This window comes from Ochlerotatus camptorhynchus, unplaced genomic scaffold (assembly GCF_037179485.1).
Source record: "Ochlerotatus camptorhynchus isolate MF236.1 unplaced genomic scaffold, CSIRO-AGI_Acam_v1.1 ptg000021l, whole genome shotgun sequence".
In the NCBI taxonomy this organism is placed as follows: domain Eukaryota; kingdom Metazoa; phylum Arthropoda; class Insecta; order Diptera; family Culicidae; genus Ochlerotatus; species Ochlerotatus camptorhynchus.
Genome location: NW_027040513.1, coordinates 2,805,028 through 2,812,199, shown reverse-complemented (window position 1 = coordinate 2,812,199; position 7,172 = coordinate 2,805,028). Strand labels below are relative to the sequence as shown.

Here is a 7,172-nt window from a genome sequence, read left to right as displayed (position 1 = left end):
TCTCTCCCTCATGCGCGTGGCTTCGCGTTTCGAGTAGGAATGATGAACGAAACACGGTAGGTAGTAAGCAAGCAAGCAAGCAAGCGGTGAAATAAACAAAATACACAGCCTCGCTCAGCAGTTCAGCAGCGCTCTCTTTTTTCAGCACCATCTCGCCGAAACAACCATTCATCAAACAAACAGCGTCGTCGTCGTCGTCGTCGTGGGGTCTCGTGGCGGATTCCCGCGCGAAGGGAGAACGGAATATTTTTCACATATTTTTCTCCATCCATCGCTAGCGGTACCCGTCGACTGGCGAGCCATACCGACCGTCGGGCGCTTCGTTTCTTTAACTTTGCGCAGTGGCGATATCGTAACCAATGAGGTACAACCGAGGTGCGATTATTGCTAGTTGAAAACTAATACCAATACCCCGCCATGAGGACGTGAAATACCGTCCGCTACGGCAATTTTTGCGAGCTTCGAAAGAGGCGACTAATCTAATTAAATAAACGGGGATAAGCCAGTATAAAATTAGGACGGAACGATTTTCAACTTCATTTTGCAATGGATGATGGATGGGATGCAACCAGTGATGCCATTTTTTCGAATTTCTATCTGTATTTTCTTTGAAAAAAAGTACCCCATTCCCATTACACTCTATATCACGTGATATAGCGAGATGATATCAAGTAGCTTTTTGTAAACAAACCTTTGTAGGCCCTTTTCTCACCAACCGAGAGTTGCTCACGCAAACTAACAACATCATCGGGAAGGGTAAAGATTCCCCTACCCGATGATGATAATGGTTTGCGTTGGTGTCATATCGGTGGCGAGAAAAGGGCATAATAAGGTTTGTTTACAAAAAGCTTGTATGCCCCTTTCACATGTTGTTCTTGAATATTGTTATCAAGTGGAGGTGTTCACACTTCGCTGGCGTGATATAGCATGTCGTTTATGCCAGATCATAAACAAAAACATATATGCTTCAGATTCATTTGAACCAAAACACTTAATTTTAACTTTTGCGTATTATTTTCTAGAATTAAATCAAGCATTAGCATTTAATTGAATTTTAATTCATCGCCTATTTCAATCGATAACATAGGGAAAATGGATGTAATTTCGGCCTAAATGCCCCTAATTTGGGCCCATACATAAACTCAGCAATCGGCTAAATTTTCAATAGCGACCAAAATTATCAATTAGTACCGTCCCAATGACGCGTTCATCTAGATAAAATTGATAAATTGCAGATTTTTAGCGATGGGCCCAATCTTAGATCCATAGGCCAACATTAGAGCCATTTCTCCATACATCTGAATAATGCTCTGAGGTGTCCAGTGTAACTTCTCTGTAGAATAATCTTTTAGATACGTTGTGAATAGGATCAACATCGACAACGGGAAAGACTTCTATTATCCTTTATCAGCTTTTGCTTCGAACTGAAACTGCAAAGACAGCCAATATCCTTTGATTTTCTCGTGGCTTCCAACCATGCTTCTGTGCTTTCATATAGCTCAATAACTCCTGTAGGCATTTAAAGAAAATCATGTACCATCATATTCTTTAGCAGTGATCCAAATTTATTAAGAGATTTCCAAACTAGGGGGGACATTTCCATCAGAAATATGTCCTCGTATAACTTTGGCCTGTCTGACATTCTGGCAAGCATTTTGAAGAGTTAACAGACTGCTCGGCTCGCAGCAAAACTCTTGCCTATCCAGGTAACAATTTGATGCTTAACAAGTGTTGTTTAATCGATTTTAATTAAGCCGTTAACCGTCAGCTTTTAAACATCTAAATCTGGTGATTTTAATCAGCCAAAAGCTTAACAGTCATATACATTATAAGCTTTTTAAGGCATTAAATAACAGTCTTTTCCAACCCTTTTTCAGTCTTCTAGTTTTATTTCAAAAATAATAATGGAAGACCGTATCTTATCTTATACATTTATATGGAACTGCTTTAACTTGTTGCTGACTAATTGGATTTACTTATTTATATTGTTAATATAAGTCTAAACTTTACCTTTGCATTTCGGAATTCAAACCGGCAGTCGCTGATTCACAGGCGTCAACCATATCTACAGGACCATGTGTGGCAAAAGGTATGGTCATTAACTTGTAAGCACGTCAAGTTAAACTGCAATGCAGAATTGTAAACAACAACTGGTGACAGACCAACCGGTGGAAACTAACGATTTTAAATTGGCTAACTACTTGACTAGCCTATTGGTTCCAAGCAAATCGATTAACGTACCCCATTCTAGTAAATATTCTAGTACTACACTATGTTTGTTTTGATTCGCTATGAAATTTTGACAGATAAAATGAAGGGTTCGTGGATTTTCCTATGTTTCGAGGGGTACATCGATTAGCTTGGGACCGAAGAGAGTAACAGAGCTGAGCCAAAAAAAATGAGCACGTTCCTTCGGGACCTTCTGGTCTTAGAGTTACCTCTATGGTAAAACATTCCTCTCATTTTCAAGTGAAGTGCGGTCTGAAACTTCAGTGCAATATAACAGACAAAACACAGGATTTCAAATGTCAATACTTCCGACGTCGTCGCAGCCCACAACTACCTGGAGCTAATCCTAAAAATCTCCTCTTCCTTGTCTCTACTGCTGCCACTGCTTGAAACAAGAAAGGTAGGCAGTGAATATAGAAGAACTAAATACCGGAAATGCAACGAGTGACACAGACACTGACGACATTTCTAGACCAATAATTGAAATAGGCGGAACAACCAAACGTAAACAATGGCTTTTTAACACACAATTCTCGAGAATCAAAACACTCCCACGCAAACTAACAATGCAATTCGATAAAGGAAGTTTGCTCTATCAGATGATGGTGTTAGATTGCTTGGATGTGCTTTGGTTCTCGAGGAATTTGCGTTTAAAGCCATTGTTTACGTTTGGTTGTTCCGCCTATTTCAATTGTTGGTCTAGATTTAACAAATTCAGCTATCAAAATATGTGTAACGCATTGCTGGTTTGTGGAGTTGTGCTAAGCTTAAATAAGGCTTGTTCAATCTTTAGATCAGTTAACTTATTGAGGTTGGCTAATGGTGTTAATGCCTGATGTTAATCAGCTTTGTGCACCTTAAATCAACCAATAATCAGCTTCTGTTCAGCTTGAATTGTTACTTGGGTGTATACACACCCAATTTTTATTGCCGTAAACCAGCAACATTTGCTGGATTTTGCCGAGCTGGAAGTTCAGTAATCCTTCCAGCAAAATATTTTTGCTGGATGACCAGTAAAATGATCTGTCAATTAAGTGACAGCACATCGCTGAAAACCCAGCAAAATTTTGCTGATGCTTTTTTGGCTCAGCTCTGGTACTATCTTCGGTCCCAAGCTAATCGATGCACCCCTCGAAACATAGTATAATCCACTAACCCCTCATTTTATCTGTCAAGCTTTCATAGTGAATCAAAACAAACCTTGTGTAGTACTAGAATTTGGACTAGGATGGGGTACGTTACTCGTTTGCTTGGGACCAATAGGCTAGTCAAGTAGTGAGCCAATTTAAAATCGTTAGTTTCGTATTGATTGTTGGTACATCCATTTTTAGATTAATTTCTATAGTAAAGCAGACAAACGTGTCTCTGATCCTGTCATCTTGCGGTTTTGATTCGAGCTGCAAACATAGGGAAAAAACGATATTTTTCTCGAATTCAGCATGGATTTTTACAAATAAATTTGAAAAATGTTGCACTTACTTGTTGGTGGTACACTGAACATCATTTCCAAGAGCAAATTTAGCTAGAATGAAGTAAATTTGTTGCGAATATTTTAGTTGGTAATCAACCATGCGAGTGAAATTGAATTTTCTAGAACTGGCATTTCATTTGACAAATCGAATACAATTTACCGAGTATCCAGCAAAACATTTCAGAATGATGGATGGTCGGTGAAATGTGATTTTGCTGGAACCAGTTTAGCCATTCAGTTTGCTGGAACTTGAATCTAAATGTTGGTGTGATTCATTTTTGTTGTGAGAAGCACTTCAAGCGAAATCTAGGTATTAACATAGAGGTAACTCTAAGACTACTGGGTCCCGAAGAAAATCATTATTATTTTTGGCTCACTCAGTACCAGAACAACGGTCCCAAGCAGTCCCAAGCTATTTCACTCACCCCTGCATGTTCTGCATGAATCCACACACCCCTGATGTTATCTGTCAAACTTTCATAGCGAATCAAAACAAACATAGTGTAATAATAGAATTTCAACTAGAATAGGGTACGTTAATCGTTTGCTTGGGACCAATAGGCTACTAAAGTGGTGAGCCAATTTAAAATCGTTAGTTTCGTATTGATTGTTGGTATTAAGGTAATTCTAAGGGATCTTTTGAGTCCTGGTATATCGTCAGGAGATTTCCAATGTTGTTCTGAGAAGAATTCCTAGATAGTACCATAGAGGTAACTCTAAGACCAGAAGGTCCCGAAAAAATGTGCTCAACTTTTTGCCTCAGCTCTGGAACTCTCTTCGGTCCCAAGCTAATCGATTCACCCCTCGAAACAAAGGAAAATCCACTAACCCCTCATTTTATCTGTCAAACTTTCATAGTGAATCAAAACAAACATAGTGTAGTACTAGAATTTCGGCAAGAATGGGGTACGTTAATCGATTTGCTTGGGACCAATAGGCTAGTCAAAATGTGAGTCAATTTAAAATCGTTAGTTTTCACCGGTTGATAGTACCATAGAGGTAACTCTAAGACTACTGGGTCCCGAAGAAAATCATTATTATTTTTGGCTCACTCAGTACCAGAACAACGGTCCCAAGCAGTCCCAAGCTATTTCACTCACCCCTGCATGTTCTGCATGAATCCACACACCCCTGATGTTATCTGTCAAACTTTCATAGCGAATCAAAACAAACATAGTGTAGTAATAGAATTTCAACTAGAATAGGGTACGTTAATCGTTTGCTTGGGACCAATAGGCTACTAAAGTGGTGAGCCAATTTAAAATCGTTAGTTTCGTATTGATTGTTGGTATTAAGGTAATTCTAAGGGATCTTTTGAGTCCTGGTATATCGTCAGGAGATTTCCAATGTTGTTCTGAGAAGAATTCCTAGATAGTACCATAGAGGTAACTCTAAGACCAGAAGGTCCCGAAAAAATGTGCTCAACTTTTTGCCTCAGCTCTGGAACTCTCTTCGGTCCCAAGCTAATCGATTCACCCCTCGAAACAAAGGAAAATCCACTAACCCCTCATTTTATCTGTCAAACTTTCATAGTGAATCAAAACAAACATAGTGTAGTACTAGAATTTCGGCAAGAATGGGGTACGTTAATCGATTTGCTTGGGACCAATAGGCTAGTCAAAATGTGAGTCAATTTAAAATCGTTAGTTTTCACCGGTTGATAGTACCATAGAGGTAACTCTAAGACTACTGGGTCCCGAAGAAAATCATTATTATTTTTGGCTCACTCAGTACCAGAACAACGGTCCCAAGCAGTCCCAAGCTATTTCACTCACCCCTGCATGTTCTGCATGAATCCACACACCCCTGATGTTATCTGTCAAACTTTCATAGCGAATCAAAACAAACATAGTGTAGTAATAGAATTTCAACTAGAATAGGGTACGTTAATCGTTTGCTTGGGACCAATAGGCTACTAAAGTGGTGAGCCAATTTAAAATCGTTAGTTTCGTATTGATTGTTGGTATCATGCTGGTACATGGTACACCCATAGAGGTAACTCTAAGACCAGAAGGTCCCGAAATAGCGTGCTCAACTTTTTGGCTCAGCTCTGGAACTATCTTCGGTCCCAAGCTAATCGATGCACCCCTCGAAACATAGGATAATCCACTAACCCCTCATTTTATCTGTCAAGCTTTCATAGTGAATCAAAACAAACATTGTGTAGTACTAGAATTTGGACTAGGATGGGGTACGTTACTCGTTTGCTTGGGACCAATAGGCTAGTCAAGTAGTGAGCCAATTTAAAATCGTTAGTTTCGTATTGATTGTTGGTACACCCATTTTTAGATTAATTTCTATAGTAAAGTAGACAAACGTGTCTCTGATCCTGTTATCTTGCGGTTTTGATTCGAGCTGCAAACATAGGGAAAAACGATATTTTTCTCGAATTCAGCATGGATTTTTACAAATAAATTTGAAAAATGTTGCACATACTTGTTGGTGGTACACTGAACATCATTTCCAAGAGCAAATTTAGCTAGAATGAAGTAAATTTGTTGCGAATATTTTAGTTGGTAATCAACCAGTGAAATTGAAATTTCCAGAACTGGCATTTCATTTGACAGATCGAATACAATTTACCGAGTATCCAGTAAAACATTTCAGAATGCTGGATGGTCGGTGAAATGTGATTTTGCTGGAACCAGTTCAGCAATTCAGATTGCTGGAAGTGGAATCTAAGTTTTGGTGTGATTCTAAGAGAGTTCAGACTGAAATTCCATTTTTGTTGTGAGAAGCACTTTAAGCGAAATCTAGGTATTAAGGTAATTCTAAGGGACCTTCTGAGTCCTGGTATATCGTCAGGAGATTTCCAATGTTGTTCTGAGAAGAATTCCTAGATAGTACCATCATAGAGGTAACTCTAAGACTAGAAGGTCCCGAAATAACATGCTCAACTTTTTGGCTCAGCTCTGGAACTCTCTTCGTCCCAAGCTAATCGATTCACCCCTCCAAACAAAGGAAAATCCACTAACCCCTCATTTTATCTGTCAAACTTTCATAGCGAATCAAAACAAACATAGTGTAGTACTAGAATTTCGGCAAGAATGGGGTACGTTAATCGATTTGCTTGGGACCAATAGGCTAGTCAAAATGTGAGTCAATTTAAAATCGTTAGTTTCCACCGGTTGATAGTACTGAGAAGAATTTCCATTTAACTCTTAGGAGAATTCCAAGGTAAGAAGAAAATTCAAAGAATTGTGTAATATTATTCAAGCAAATGTGTGGATAATTCCATAATGCCGGTAATTTTCGTTCGATTGTCGAGGAAAGAATAATCAACGTTTTGTTTATAAAAGTTGATATGACCTTTTCAAATGTTGGCCTACAATATATTGGATTGGTTCCGCTTTTCAATCAATCGTAATTCTAGCCGCCAGACTATGAATATAGCGACTATAATTTGAATCGGCCGTTATGGATTCTCGATCAAGAGTTAAGTTTAAGTTTCATGTCGGTGTTCTATGCAGAA

At 38.8% G+C, this 7,172-nt stretch overlaps 1 non-coding gene across 1 annotated transcript; it reads left to right on the top strand.

The window, feature by feature from the left end:
* Positions 1–330: 330 nt before the first annotated feature.
* LOC135704168 (U4 spliceosomal RNA) lies at positions 331–471 on the top strand. The gene has a single exon (XR_010517780.1). It is a non-coding gene; the product is annotated as a U4 spliceosomal RNA (small nuclear RNA).
* The last annotated feature ends 6,701 nt before the right edge of the window (positions 472–7,172 follow it).